Raw genomic sequence first — 16,712 nt, 5'->3', positions numbered from 1 at the left:
TCAGACCGTTTAATTTTCTGCTTCAGTTCTTTTCCTGTTCCCCTCTCCAGCCTGAGTGTTTAGGCCATTCACTATCTTCTCTTCTGCTGTTCTTCGTCTTCCTTTGCTGGTCCTCCTGTGTTCAATGCTCTTTTATTAGACCGAAGTCCCCCAGTTCACTACCATCTTGAACCAATATGAGCTTGGAGCAAGTCCTAATAGCTCAATAAGCATATTGTGATCTATCTCCACAAACAAAATTTGCACAACTGATGTGAACATATTCACTCTCAGAATCACTAAACATTTAACTGGATTAATCGTTCTGCTGTCAGTGTGATTCTGGTTTGCTTTGGGACTGAGTCTGCAAAAGAAACTAGAGAAACGGCCAACACCTATTTCAGGAGAGGAAAAATATCTAGTCACTAACAAGTTATCTTCCAAAGATTGTATTTGTGCTAACAAGATGACCATCCACTAAAACATAAGATTTCTTATTTAGAAATACACATTTTCAGCCTGTGTAGCTTCTTCCTCTTCTTTGTATCGCTAAGTTTAACAATCACAAAGGGGGCTATTTATTCATATGTAACTTGCAAGCTACTCTCTCCCATATTCCAGTTATTCCAGTTACTGAATGTGAACTTGCCTCCAGGCTCTGCATCCATAGGTATGGGTGTCATGCTTATCAGTATAATGGCAGTAACACACTACTAAAGAAAAGAAAAGAAAAGAAAAGAAAAGAAAAGAAAAGAAAAGAAAAGAAAAGAAAAGAAAAGAAAAGAAAAGAAAAGAAAAGAAAAGAAAAGAAAAGAAAAGAAAAGAAAAGAAAAGAAAAGAAAAGAAAAGAAAAGAAAAGAAAAGAAAAGAAAAGAAAAGAAAAGAAAAGAAAAGAAAAGAAAAGAAAAGAAAAGAAAAGAAAAGAAGAAGAGAAGAAAAGAAAAGAAGAAGAGAAGAGAAGAAAAGAAAAGAAGAAGAGAAGAGAAGAGAAGAGAAGAGAAGAGAAGAGAAGAGAAGAGAAGAGAAGAGAAGAGAAGAGAAGAGAAGAGAAGAGAAGAGAAGAGAAGAGAAGAGAAGAGAAGAGAAGAGAAGAGAAGAGAAGAGAAGAGAAGAGAAGAGAAGAAAAAAGGGAAAACTCACAAAACTGTAATGTGATGAAGGAATGAAAATATTGCCTTTATCAACTGAATACCCATGAATTTATAAGAAAAACTTAAATATATAGATTCTTAGCACTGTACTATAAGAAGTCACTGTACCAAGCCTCTTGGAGTTTAAGAAGCATTTGGACTGTGCACTTAGTCACGTGGTCTGAATTTTTGGGTAGATCTGTGTGGTGCCAGAAGGTGGACTTGATGATCCTTATGGGTCCCTTCCAACTTGGGATATTCTATGATTCTATGATTCTGTCAGCACCTAGCCAGTTGATAAATTAGTTGCATGCATAGTAGTTACAGTAACACCTTTGTAATTTGAGGGGGATGGGAGGATGAAGGATCTACACAAATATTTAACGTGGCCTTTCTGTTTGTTGATGATGGAATATTGTTCATATAACAGAAGCTAAGTGTTGCAGTGCGTCAGCACTAAAACTGTGATATTTGTCATAAGTTCGCACAATCAGGACTTGAATAATCTTTTCTGGCCACTGAAAACTCTTTCTTTCTTCACTTTTTCTTATATTGTTCCCTTCTTCCACAATTTCCTTTGGCAGAGGTACTAACTACTATTCAAGTCCAGAGAATCACATAATCATACAATGGCTTGGGTTGGAAGAGACTGTAAAGACCATCTCATTCCAAACCCCCTGCCATGGGCAGGGATGCCACCCACTAGGTCAGGTTGCCCAGGGCCTTATCCAACCTGGTCTTGAACACCTCCAGGGATGGTGCATTCACAGTCTCTCTGGGCAACCTGTTCCAATGCCTCACCACCCTCTGAGTGGAGAATTTCCTCCTAACATCTAATTTAAATCTCTCCTGTTTTAGTTTAAAACCATTTCCCTTTTTCCTATCACTATCTGTCCAAGCAAAAAGTTGTTCCCCATTTTTATAAGCCTCTTTTAAGTACTGAAAGGTTGGAATGAGGTCTCCCTTGTGCCTTCCCTCCTTTATGCTTAACAGCCCCAGGTCTCTTAGTCTTCTTTCTTCATAGGAGAGGTGCTCCAGCCCTCTGTTCATCTTTGTGGCCTTCTTCTGGACCTACTCTAAGAGGACGACATCCTCCTGGAGCTGAGGGCTCCAGAACTGGATGCAGTTTATCCCCTGAAAACTGAATTAATCTGAGACCATGAATATTTTCCTGGATTGATTCTGAACTCTCTTCTTCAGTTCCCCAAAATAGCTCTTCTTATGTTTCAAAGCTAGAAGTTTCTCCCCCTTCCTTCCATGAACTGTAAGACCTCTCTTATCCAAATGTGTGATTTGATGCACCCTTCCAACTCATATGTTAACTCATACACTAATTAAATCCCTGCACTGATCAGGCCATGAATAAGATGGGTTGGTTTGGTGCATGTTTCTTTATTTTTAAATTGAATTCATTGCAAGTGCTTTTGTGCTGTTTAGAATCCAGCAACACAGATTGAAAATCTGATTTTGCAAATAACTTTTTTTATTTACACACAGATAGTGAAGTAACAAAATGCCAGGCATCACTCATACCTGTAGGATAAAGTACTGTTTATAGCCTTATACAACTTCTTACTAAAAGCCATATAATTTATGGTGCATTTACTACTCTGTAAAGGCCATATTTGTTCTTCATATGTCATAATTCTCATTTCTTGGCTCCCAGGGCTGAGAGAAGATTTATTGTGTCATCTCAAGTGTAGTTTCATAAGAAGAATGATCAGTTCAGGCACCTAGATTTACCATTCAACGCATCTGTCCTGCACGGGGCTGCTATATAAACAATAATATTACATTAGGATCTATTGGACAATAAAATTGGATGCTATTTCCATATTTTCATATGCTAGAAGTGGCACCAGTGCCTTTTACTACAGCTTTACACTTAGAAATGTAAAACTTGAGAAAGATCATGGAATGGCTACACCTAGACAAACAGAGGGGAAAAAAAAATAATAATAATAAAAAGAAAGCACAGGAAAGCCACATTAATTTTAATTAAGTCCTTTTTCCTGGTAGTGCAGAACAATTCAAAAGGCTATATTTTGACCCAGACTGTTCAGAATCATAGAATGGCTTGGGTTAGAAGGGACCTTAAAGATCATTTAGTTCTAATCCCCCTGCCATAAACAGGGATGCCACCCACTAGATCAGGTTGGCTAAGTCCCCATCCATCCTGGCACTGAACACCTCCAGGGATGGTGCATTCACATTCCTCTGGGCAACCTGTTCTTGTGTCTCACCACCCTCTGAGTGAAGAAAGGCCATTTTCATATGGTTAGGCATTCATATTCATGTTATCCCATTCAGACTTAAGAATTTTATCCCTTGAAGATCTTTGTGTTCATTTTTAATACCAAGCTTTTTTTTTTTTTTTTTTTTTTTAAAATGGAATAGCACTATTTCAAAGTCTTAACAAGGTTGCTCATGAATAAACACAGGACTTGGGAAATATTCTTGAGCTGAATTAGTCATTGAAGCAATTCTTGAAGTAGGACATAAACAAAGGTTTGCAATGAGAGAACTGTTTAAAAGTTCTTCTAGTGATAATATATATATATATATATCATACAGTTTATATTATGACAGGGCAGGATTCATGCCATCACAGTGTAGGTGTCTAAAATTTAAAGTGGTAAAGAATGGACAGCTAAATGTCTTAGAAAATCCTGTGTGATCTCCAGCTGCGCATGTCGTATATCCTAGTGCTTCTGAAGTGTCCAGAATTACCTATTCTTAGGTAGCTGAATTCCACCTCTAAGTCTGTAACTTAAGAAAGTTTTCTAGATTCTCTCTCTCTTCAGTGACAACAGAGAAAAGTGTCTAAGCAATTATTAATTCCATTGAAGTTAACACCTGTAACATTTACTGTTCTCTGCAGGTACTTATTTGTTCAAGTGTCAGAGAGATTCATATTTAAAAAAAAAAAAAAAAAAAAAAGGACAGAGAGAGAGAGACTAGATAGCAAAACAATCTTGGACGAGACTCAGAGATTTAGGCATTTGGTACTCATTTATGTGTGACTATACAAAACAGAGAAAGATGAAGGAATCATTTTTACCTGGATTGTCCTGGTTAAAAATAAATAAATAAATAAATAAATAAAATAATAATAATAAAAAAAAAGATAAATAAAAATAAAAATAAAAATAAAAATAATAAAAATAAAATAAAAATAAAAAATAAAATTAAAATAAATCCTTTGCAGCCATGTTACATTCACAATTGTACAAAAGGAACTGGTAGAATAAGACAGTACTTTTCCAAAGAGGAATCCTTCCAAATCACGTAGGAATGATTTAAAACTACAGCTTAATTCCCTGTTCCTCATTCATAGATAACAATGAGTACATTTTTCTGTTTAAAATAAATAAATAAATTATACATTTCTTCTCAGAATTTTGTCTCTCTTGTTTAGGCACTTTTCAAACAGTTGCCTATCCCATAAGGAAATAACTTTGAATGCTTGCCAAAATAATGGTTGTGGCTACCTGTAAACCTCAGCCATATGCATTTTTTTCAGTGAGTTTCATAATTCAGTAGCCCTTATCTCACAGCTGTAATGTCAAAACCAGGCAATATTAAGAGTGATTTGGTTCTTGGATATTTTATCCCCATTTATAAGAGGCTAACTGGAAGGAAAGCACAAATCAAATGGCAGTAACTTTACTCTTCACATGTCTGCAGAGTGTTACATGACAAGACCAGAGCATTAAAACTACTGGAATTTTCTCTTTAATGATACATAAAATGTTCCAGTTTTGCCTGTACAAGGCAACTGGGAGAAGAGTTTGCAGCTGGTGACGATCTTATAATGCATGGTGTGTTAGAAATATCACAATTAATTCAATAAATGTTTTTAATGAAGTGCTTTCTGAGGCAACTGCTAAATTAAATGGGCCCCAGAAGTGCAGTAGAGTTAGCAATGTCATTTATAACAGAAAGGAAAAATGTAAATGTAGCAGTTTACAGATGTTTTTATTTAATATCTCTAATCCAAAAGATCTGACAAGATGAGACCACCCCAGTGTTCTTGGATGACAGCGCCCCTAGGGCTTCAACACTTTGCAACAAGTAGCAAATCCCTATTAATCCCTTGAGCACTTGTTGTAATGACATTAATCATGATGAACTCTTCCAGTATTAATACGGATGTCATCTATAATTCCAAAAGAATCTCACTGAAATTTGAATTGAGCAAACCTCATATAACTGGAGTATGGATCATAAAATAACTCAGTGTTTCAATTTTACTGAAAAAAAAAATCAAAGATCCTACTTTTTAAAGCCTAGCCAATTTAAATGAATTTCTTAGCCCTTGGAAAAGCATTGATTATATTCAGTTTATCTGTAAAAGTCACATTTATGTTGGCCATATTTTGCCATGCAGTTCAGCATCTGTTAACAGATTTAAAGAAATAAAGTGTCTGAGCAGTTAATAACAGACTTGAACTTGTTATTTTACATACAAGACTTTATGTCATTATACATTATGTTTACTGCACATGTAAAGTGCCAAATGAATTCTTGAAAACACTGCCATAAAGCCTGTTTAAACTATTGCATCCCTGCATGAGAGTATTTTAAGTCTGGTTTTGAGAACTCTGAAAACCTCCAAGTTCCCATTTCTGCAGTGCCTTTTCTGTAAAACATGCTAAAGAATTTTTTTCATGTATTCCTTATACACAAATACTGCATATCTCTAGCATACTCATAGAAAAGAGTCCAAAAATTCAGTTCAGATGCTTTAAATTAAATAAACAGCAGATCCAAACCCTAGTACAGTACAGTACAGTACAGTAATGAGTGATCACACGATACATGCTCCCATCAGAGCACCACCTATTAGTAAGAGTTTCAGTCAATACCTGAGTGGGTAGCATCTGACCTATCAATGGCCAAGAGGTAGGAAAAATAAGTAGTTCATCCCTCTGTTTCTGCTTTATAAATAACCATCAGCTTTGCTGAGGAAAGAGCACCATGGCAGCCAATCAAGAGGAATGATTCTTCATAGAATCACAGAATCATAGAATATCCTGAGTTGGAAGGAAACCACAAGGGTCCAATTCCTAGCTCCACACAGGGCCATACAAAAATAAAACCACATGTCTGAGAGCATTGTCCAAATGCTTCTTGAACTCCAGAAGGCTTAGTGCCATGACCACTGCCCTGGGGAGCCTATTCCAGTGCCAAACCGCCCTCTCAGTGAAGAACCTTTCCCTGACACCCAGCCTGACCCTTCCCTGTCCCAGCTCCATACTGTTCCTTCGGGTCCTGTCACTATCCCCAGAGACAGAGCTCAGCACCTGCCCCTCCATGCCTCTTGTGAAGAAGCTGCAGGCTGCCATGAAGCCTCCCCTCAAGTCTCCTTTTCTCTGGGCTGAACTCTTCACCAATTTTGTAGTCATCCTTTGGACATTCTCATAGTTTAATGTTCCTCTTATATTGTGGCACCCAAAACTGCACACAGCACTTGAGGTGAGGCACACCAACACAGAGCAGAGCAGGACAATCCCTTCCCTCAACTGGCTAGCAATGCTGTGCCTGATGCACCTCAGGGTACAGTTGGCCCTTTTGGCTGCCAGGGCACACTTCTGACTCATATTCAACTTGCCATCGACCAAAACCCCCATGATCCTTTTATGCAGGGCTGCTCTCCAGACTCTCATCCCCCAGTCTGTATTTATAGCTAAGGTTGTCCTTTCCCAGGTCCAGAATCTGATGCGTGTTCTTGTTCAGTTTCACATGGTTGGTGATTGCCTAGCCCTCTAATTTGTCAAGATCTCTCTGCAAGGCCTCTCTACCCTTAATGGAGTCAGTTGCTTCTCCCAATTTAACACCATCCACAATCTTGCTCAGTATACCTTCAACTCCCAAACTAAAAGAAGGGAGATTTAGATTAGATATTAGGAAGAAATTCTTCACTCAGAAGGTGGTAAGGCATTGGAACAGGTTGCCCAGAGAAGCTGTGGATGCCCCATCCTTGGAGGTGTTCAAGACCAGGTTGGACGAGGCCCTGGGCGACCTCATCTAGTGAAAGACATCCATGCCCATGGCAGGGGGATTGGAACTAGATGCCCTTTAATGTCTCTTCCAACACAAGCCATTCTATGATTCTATGAAGTTTTGCATCCAAGTTATTTATGAAAGCATTAAAGAGAACTGGCCCTAAAATGAAGCCCTGGGGAACCCCAATAGTGACTGGCTGCCAACCTAATGTAACCCCATTTACTAGAATACTCTGAGCAAAACCCGTCAGACAATCGTTCACCTATTGTATTATTTCTTTAGGTAGCTGTGTGCTGGACATTCTGTTGAAAAAGATTCTGTGAGAAACAGTATTGAAAGTTTTACTGATATCCAAAATGTTTACATCAACTGTCTTCCTTTGGTCAACTAGATGGGTGACCTTGTCATAAAAGTAAATTTTGTTAAGCAGGATCTTCCTCTCATGAGCCTGTGTTGGCTATGACCAATGACCATATTGTCCTTCAGGTGTTTTTCAATAACTCCCAGAATAATTTTCTCCATAATTTTACCAGTCACTGAAGTGAGACTGACAGGCCTGTAATTACCAGGGTCTTCTTGTTTGCCCTTCTTGAAAATTGGAACAACATTTGCCAGCTTCCAGTCAATTGGGACCTCTCTAGATTCTGAAGACTGTTGAAAAGTAATTGAGAGAAGTCTTGTGATGACATCAGCCTGCTGAGTACCCTGGGGTGAATTATCAGGCCCACAGACTTACACACATAGAGTCTTGCTCTGGAGAAATGGATTTCTTCAGTGAGGAAGAAACAAAGGGAGATTTGTTATTCCTCAGCCTAACACTCAAGGCAGAATATAGCTTTTGTGGAACAGTCTTGAACTGCTGACCTCAAATCAAAGCATTGTCATTTGTTCCGGTAGATGCAGATCAGGTTACTGATTGGGAACAGACTGGAACAGACAGAACTATTTCTTGCAAGAAAAAATTACTGATATGTATTTGCTTTCTGTAACAAAAGAGTATGTATTTTGCTACTTGAAAATAAAATGTAATGTGTACTGAATAGTTTAGAAAGGAGTCTAACAATAAAATTATTTTATTGATGTAACAAGAAAAGAATATTAAGCTAATGATTAGGTTTAAAGGGGTTTCCACACTACTGTAAACTTTGTAATCTTGAACCAGCAGTTTATGACTATATGCTTTGAGGTGTTTCATGCATTACAGTGCAAAGCATAACAAGGGCTTATCAGTGGGGGATGTGGCTGTTGCAGACAAGAGGGTCCCCACACATAACCACTATGAAATGGCTCTTTAGAAGATTCTCTAAATGCTGTTGCGAAGGAAACCAGGAAAGAAATGCATGAAAAAGAAGTTGGAAGTATGTATATAAATAATGACCTGATCATGTATGGGTTCTCTGGCAAGACAGTATTCTCTGAACTTTAGTAACTGTTTCAGTCCTTATACTGACATTAGATGAATAAGCCTTCTCTTCATTTCTTAAAAAGAAAAGTAAAAAGGAGAGATAAACATACACCATAATACTCTGGAAAATGAAATGTTCTCACTTAAGAGAAGAGAATTAGAGAACAGAGAGCTTGTATTTATATTGCTGCTCTGCTTGGTTCAGCACAAGAAAGGGCTGGTCTTCCTCAGGCAAGGAAAGTGGACTACACACCAACGTAGTACACTATTTCAGGCGGGCAGTGACAACATTGAAGAGAGAAGCCTGAAGGCTATCAAATGAGACTTTAGGGGGCTGGGTCGGTTAGTGGATGGAGCGGGAGTGCAGGTGGTGTTTTCATCCATCCCTACGGTGGCAAGGAGGGGTACAGAGAGGACACGGAAAGGCCACCTGTTAAACACTTTGCTCCGGGGCTGGTGCCAACGCAGAAATCTTGGGTTTTTCAATCATGGGGCACTTTACTCAGCACCTGGCCTGATGACCACAGACGGGTCCCTATCTTTTAGGGGAAAAAGGATCCTGGGCCAGGAGCTGGCAGGGCTCATTGAGAGGGCTTTAAACTAGGTAGGAAGGGGGATGGGGCTGAAGCTAGGATTGTTGGGGCTGTGCCAGGGGAAACAATGGAAAGGCCGGAGGATAAGGCAATGGCGCAGCTGAAGTGCATCTACACCAATGCACACAGCATGGGTAACAAACAGGAGGAGCTGGAAGCCATCGTGCGGCAGGCAGGCTACGACTTGGTTGCCATCACGGAGACGTGGTGGGACCAGTCTCATGACTGGAGTGCTGCAATGCCTGGCTATAAGCTCTTTAGAAGGGACAGGCAGCACAGAAGGGGTGGTGGTGTGGCTCTCTATATTAGAGAGTCTTTCGAGGTTGTAGAACTCGAGGCTGGGAACGACAAGGTCAAGTCCCTTTGGGTTAGGATCGGCAGGGACAACAAGGCTAGTGTCCTGGTCGGGGTCTGCTATAGACCGCCGAACCAGGATGAGGAGACGGATGAGGAATTCTACAGGCAGCTGACAGAAGTTGCAAAATCTTCAGTGCTTGTTCTCGTGGGGGACTTCAACTTCCCTGACATATCCTGGAAGCACAACACAGCCCATAGAAAGCAGTCTAGGAGGTTTCTGGAGAGCGTGGAAGATAGCTTCCTGACGCAGCTGGTTAGTGAACGTACCAGGGGTGGTGCTCCGCTAGACCTTCTCTTCACAAACAGAGAAGGACTGGTGGAGGATGTGATTGTCGGGAGCTGTCTTGGGCAGAGTGACCACGAAATGGTAGAGTTCACTATTCTTGGCGAGGCCAGGAAGGGGACGAGTAAAACCGCTGTATTGGACTTTCGGAGGGCTGACTTTGAGCTGCTCAGGACACTAGTTGGTGGAGTCCCTTGGGAGGCGGTTCTGAAGGGCAGAGGGGTCCAGGAAGGCTGGGCACTCTTCAAGAGGGAAATCTTAATGGCGCAGGAACGGTCGGTCTGTCCCCACATGCCCAAAGATAAGCTGGTGGGGAAGAAGATCAGCCTGGCTCAACAGAGAATTGTGGCTTGAGCTTAGGAGAAAAAAGAGGGTTTATAATCTTTGGAAAAGTGGGCAGGCCACTAGGGAGGACTTTAAGGATGTAGCGAGGCTGTGCAGGGACAAAATTAGGAAGGCCAAAGCTCATCTGGAGCTCAATCCGGCTACTGCCATTAAAGATAACAAAAAACGTTTTTATAAATACATCAACACAAAAAGGAGGACTAAGGAGAATCTCCATCCTTTACTGGATGCGGGGGGAAACTTAGTTACAAGAGATGAGGAAAAGGCGGAGGTGCTCAATACCTTCTTTGCCTCAGTCTTTAGCGGCAATACCAGTTGTTCTCTGGATACCCAGTACCCTGAGCTGGTGGAAGGGGATGGGGAGCAGGATGTGGCCCTCACTATCCACGAAGAAATGGTTGGTGACCTGCTACGGCACTTGGATGTGCACAAGTCGATGGGGCCGGATAGGATCCACCCAAGGGTACTGAGAGAACTGGCAGAGGAGCTGGCCAAGCCACTGTCCATCATTTATCAGCAGTCCTGGCGATCGGGGGAGGTCCCAGTTGACTGGCGGCTAGCAAATGTGACGCCCATCTACAAGAAGGGCTGGAGGGCAGACCCGGGAAACTACAGGCCTGTCAGTTTGACCTCAGTGCCAGGGAAGCTCATGGAGCAGATCCTCCTGAGAGTCATCACGCAGCACTTGCAGGGCAAGCAGGCGATCAGGCCCAGTCAGCATGGGTTTATGAAAGGCAGGTCCTGCTTGACGAACCTGATCTCCTTCTATGACAAAGTGACGCGCTGGGTGGATGAGGGAAAGGCTGTGGATGTGGTCTACCTTGACTTCAGCAAGGCTTTTGACACCATCTCCCACAGCATTCTCCTCAAGAAACTGGCTGCTCTTGGCTTGGACTGGCGCACGCTTCGTTGGGTTAGAAACTGGCTGGATAGCCGGGCCCAAAGAGTCGTGGTGAATGGAGCCAAGTCCAGTTGGAGGCCAGTCACTAGTGGCGTCCCCCAGGGCTCGGTGCTGGGGCCGGTCCTCTTTAATATCTTCATCGATGATCTGGACGAGGGCATCGAGTGCACCCTCAGTAAGTTCGCAGATGACACCAGGTTAGGTGCGTGTGTCGATCTGCTTGAGGATACGAAGGCTCTGCAGGAGGATCTGGATAGGCTGGACCGATGGGCTGAGGTCAACTGCATGAAGTTCAACAAGGCCAAGTGCCGGTCCTGCACCTCACAGAATCACAGAATCACAAAATTTTCTAGGTTGGAAGAGACCTCAAGATCATCGAGTCCAACCTCAGACCTAACGCTAACAGTCCCCACTAAAACATTTCCCTAAGCTCTACATCTAAACGTCTTTTGAAGACTTCCAGGGATGGTGACTCCACCACTTCCCTGGGCAGCCTGTTCCAGTGCCTCACAACCCTTTCAGTGAAGAAGTTCTTCCTAACATCTAACCTAAAACTCCCCTGGCTCAACTTAAGCCCATTCCCCCTCATCCTGTCACCAGGCACGTGGGAGAACAGGCCAACCCCCACCTTGCTACAGCCTCCCTTGAGGTACCTATAGAGAGCGATAAGGTCGCCCCTGAGCCTCCTCTTCTCCAGGCTGAACAAGCCCAGCTCCCTCAGCCGCTCCTCGTAGGACTTGTTCTCCAGGCCCCTCACCAGCTTCGTCGCCCTTCTCTGAACCCACTCAAGCATCTCCATGTCCTTCTTGTAGCGAGGGGCCCAAATAACCCCAAGCAGAGCTACAGGCTGGGAGAGGAATGGTTGGAGAGCTGCCAGGCAGAGAAGGACCTGGGAGTGATGGTGGATAGTCAGCTGAATATGAGCCAGCAGTGTGCTCAGGTGGCCAAGAAGGCCAACGGCATCCTGGCTTGTATCAGAAACAGTGTGGCCAGCAGGGCTAGGGAGGTGATCGTCCCTCTGTACTCAGCTCTGGTGAGGCCGCACCTCAAGTACTGTGTTCAGTTTTGGGCCCCTCGCTACAAGAAGAACATCGAGGTGCTTGAGCGGGTCCAGAGAAGGGCGACGAAGCTGGTGAGGGGCCTGGAGAACAAGTCCTACGAGGAGCGGCTGAGGGAGCTGGGCTTGTTCAGCCTGGAGAAGAGGAGGCTCAGGGGCGACCTTATCGCTCTCTATAGGTACCTCAAGGGAGGCTGTAGCGATTCTGTGATTTTCCATGAATTACTTCCAAGCTTCCCAGCTGGGAAGGATTTTTCCTTCAAAATTAAGTATCCATTAGGTCAGTGGAAAAGAGTGATTGTATAGGCCTCTGGTTAACATACCACATGGGATGAGGGAAACTGAAGTCCATGTCTTTGCTGCTTGGTTATCCATACAATGGATACCACCTTCTACAGAAGAAGGGAGAGAGAAAAAGAAACACAAGTGCATTCCTGATTTACCCAATGTTTGTTTTCTGAGAGACTCACTTTCTTCTTTTAAACCAAGATAAGAAAATCAGCCCAGTTCCTTAATGTCATGTGAGTAGTAACCTCACATTTGGATAAGGTGTGCAGATATACATTTAAGTTCACTAGTTTTGGATTTGATGAATTTTCTAATCTGAAAGTGCATAAAGTCATACTTTTGATAAGCCACAGAATACTTCTGCCTCTGCTTTACTAAAGATATGTGATTGTCAAATTTCCTTGGCTTTTTAAATTTTTAACAAATTACGGAATAATTATGTATGACTTCCAATAACTCCATCTCTCTCCTAACTGCTTTGCTGGAGGTAGAGTTCTGTGTTCAAATTCATGAAATGTACAATTTCTAGAAAGCCTGGAGGAAAAAACAAAACAAAACAAAACAAAAAAAAGCAAACAAACAAACAAACAAACAAACCATATATCCCCAGATCATGATAATTTAACTGCAGGATGGCTACTGTAATTATAAAAACATGAGAGAAAATTGATGCATCTCTCTTAGTCCACCTTCCAACCCCTAAAACTTCCACCTTCCAACCTTTCCCCACTGTCATTTATGCCTCATTTTACCCTTACTATTTAAGCCAATTAAAATTATTTTTGAAGATTTTTATATGTGAAAGTTGCCTCTTATTGCTTGGCACCCTCCAGTGCTTACTTATTTGTGTTCACACACAAATACCCAAAGATATCCCTCAACCACATGAATTTTTCACATGATTAACTTGCTCTAGGGAACCTGCTTTGACAGGGGGGTTAGACCCAATGATCTCTTGAGGTCCCTTGCAACCCCTACAATTTTGTGATTCCTTCCCTCCTCTCAGCCACAGAGCCCACCTCATCCACTTTTTCCATTGTTCCTAAGGAGTCCATATAACTGTAATCTTTATTTTGAAGAGCCCTGTAGCCTTCTCAGAAGAGAAGAAGAAAAGGAAAAAAATAAATAAATAAAAAAAAAAAGAGAAAGTGAACAAAGAAAAAATGTGTTCAGTAAGGCTGCCTTCCCTCTTTTGCATCACAAAATAGGTTGGTAAAATTAATAATCTTTTATTGTTGGTACAATAAACAATAACACAGTATTTCAGCCCTAAGAGAACTCCATTTCTTCAGGGCTAGGTATGTCATGCAACTATGTTTGAAATTAACTTCAGTTTGAATTACCAGTCCTACTTTGCACTTGTATACCTAATAGTATGGTTTCTCAAGCAAACTTGTGCATTTTAGAACATCAGGAAAAAATATAAGTGTAAGCGCATAGGTTATAGGACATGTACAAGTTGAATTTGCAGTTCTCCCTATACAGGCAGTCAGTTCTAGATCAGACAGCTAATGGTAGAGGAGTGAAAAGCATGCTGCGAACAACTTACTTAGCGTCACCCAAAGAGTATAATGGCACACTTTCCAGGCTCTGGGCACTCTGTTGAAATCCCTTCTATACCTCCATGAAAACTTCTTGCCTAGATGGGCTTTGCCTTATGCCTTTGTCTTTATCTCATTCTCTTTCCTTACCTAGCCCACATTTTACCTCTCTTTTCTCCTTTTGCCTAACTCCAAGGTTTCCTCTTCAGGTTCACCATCAAAACACATAATTCTGAATATCACATTTCCTCCTAAGTAATACCTTACAATACCTTATTAGGAGAAAAATGATATGTTTTACCCATATCATGGGAAATGTTAGACAGTTTCAATCTAAATATTTAAAAATAATAATAAAAAATACATGTATGATGAAGCAAATACCTGGTATGGAATGTTCCAGATCAAATACTTAGAACACAAGCTGGCGTGGATATTGTAGCCACTTAGAGTACAAAAGGGATTCTTCTTGCTATAAGCCTGCCTTGCATCAGAATGGACTGTTCTGCCATGCACACTCATGCACTTCACTGGTGTGTCCAGAATAATTTTCTCCCTGATGCAACAAACATTGAAGTCATGCCATCTGAAGATCAATCCATCACTTGCAATGAGGACACATGGGTCTCCAGAAGATAGCTCTCTACTGCATGAATGGTGTGCATTTGGGATCAGACTGGTGTGAATTTCACTGCCGACAAAAATACAGCTTGTGCACAGTAACAGATTGCTATAAACTGACTACTAGTCCTTTCCACTTTGTACTATAGCAATTGGTAACATGTACTCAAAGGGGAAAAAAAAATATGTTACTTGCTTTGAATAGAGGTGATTTTGAACAGAGGTAACTTTGGTTATAGGTTGTGTTTAAAGTTAAGTAGATGATAATTGAGATTAGCAAGGAATATAAAAGACTTTAATATGAGACTAAAGAGATAGTCACTTACTTCTTAACAAGCTAATGATATTCATAGACTTTACCTTCTGGTATAGCTATTTTAACCACACAAGATGTAACAAGAAAAAGAGGCCTTTGTTCCATACCTAAAGTAATAGCCCTATTGTTTCCAAGGTCTAGAAGGACTCCTATCACAGTACTTGTCAGCCAACACACTCACACAGGAGGTATAGCTGCTGATCAGACTTCCACTGGAAGTGCTGATCAGACTTCCAACCGCTAAATCATAAAACTGATTTTTATAATGAAAAATAGATTATTTGCTTTCATGAGTATAGCTACCTTATTTAAACTCAAAGGGTAGGAGTTATTTCTACTTAGTTTTTGCAATTGGAAAACTAAGAAAATGGGTTAGCCTTTCTTTCCTCCTTACAAGAGCACAGAAAGGACAGGGGTACTTCTAGAAGGTGATTCATCTGACTGTGATGGGATAGTTGTGATAAACTGCTTCCTAGAAATTTCCAGAGTAGAAAACTAGGTAAAACAGTTTGTATGTATGTAATTGATCTGCAATTCATACAGTATGGACAAAAATGTATGATTGGAGGCAGACACTAAAAAAGTTCTTTTCTATACATGTGCAGATTTAATTAACTAACTTCAGAATATTTGGGCTTGTTTTTTCTTTTAAAAATAAATAAATAAATAAATAATCATAAATACTCTTCTTTGCTTTATACATAAACTTAGCCATTTCCAGATCCAGCTAGAGTTCAATATCAGTAACTGACAGGAAAGACAAGCAACTGTGAGCAAAATTAATTGTAACATTTACCAAAAAAATGCTTCAGTTTGAACACTGTGAGACTGCAAGTTTACAAATCCTTTGATCAGAAGTAAAGAAATGAAAATAAAAGAATTACCTGCCTCCTCAATCTATGAAAGAGAAGAGATGGAAAAGATTAAAACTGACATGTATAAAATCTTTAAATGCGACAGAATTCTACCAGAGAATTTTCTTACATATATTACAGAATGACAGATATAAATGGAAATTGAAGCACAACTGATCAGAACAAACCATTTTTCATGCAGGAAATATATGAAGGAAGATTGCTGCTGCAAGCATACTGATGACTGAAGAAATAGATTCCATTCTAACTCAGCAACAGTGATATGTTTGTATAATTTTCATATGCTGCATACTTAGAGAACAGGCTGAGAATCTAAATGAAAAGGTATTCTCACAGAAAGGTTAGTATCTGGCAAACAAATCTAGGAATTTCATCATCCTCCAGGAGTCTAGAACATTTTTTGAAGCAATGCTGTTTGCAAGTTCTTATACTTTATAAAAGCCTACACATTCTTTTCCTGAATCAAAGCTTTCAGAGAGTTATTTTCTACTCTGTTGGTTACAGAGAGTTCAACAGGCAAAGATAGAAAAATATATATATAAATACATCAAAAAGAACTTTTATAAAACAGCAGCTGCTCATAAATGCTTTGCCAGTGTTATTCATTACAAATATGGCTGCAGTCTATTTTGTTATTTCATATATAACGGTGCCACAAAAGCAATCACAGAAACTTAGAAATGTAATGCATCAGAGCTAGAGCTCCTAGGCAGTTGGAATTCCTTGCAATAAGAGTTTCTAAGATTCTGCTAGGACTTGAGAAAATCTGTTTACAATCATTTCTATCATTTCCTGCAAAGCAAGATTGAAGAATAGACATTGCATTTCTCACTGACTCAGTATATTATTCGTTACTCTGCTGATAAGCAACAGCCTAAATCAAAATAGTTTCAAAGTACCGGACCATGTCCTACATGGACATGCAATGCTGTAGTACCCGAAGTCTGTCACCTTACTAATTTCAACATGAAGGAACAGAATCAGTAACTAATATTTATGAAATACACTAGAT

Source organism: Aythya fuligula, chromosome 3, assembly GCF_009819795.1.
Source record: "Aythya fuligula isolate bAytFul2 chromosome 3, bAytFul2.pri, whole genome shotgun sequence".
Classification (NCBI taxonomy): Eukaryota; Metazoa; Chordata; class Aves; order Anseriformes; family Anatidae; genus Aythya; species Aythya fuligula.
Note: the sequence above shows the minus strand (reverse complement) of the source record.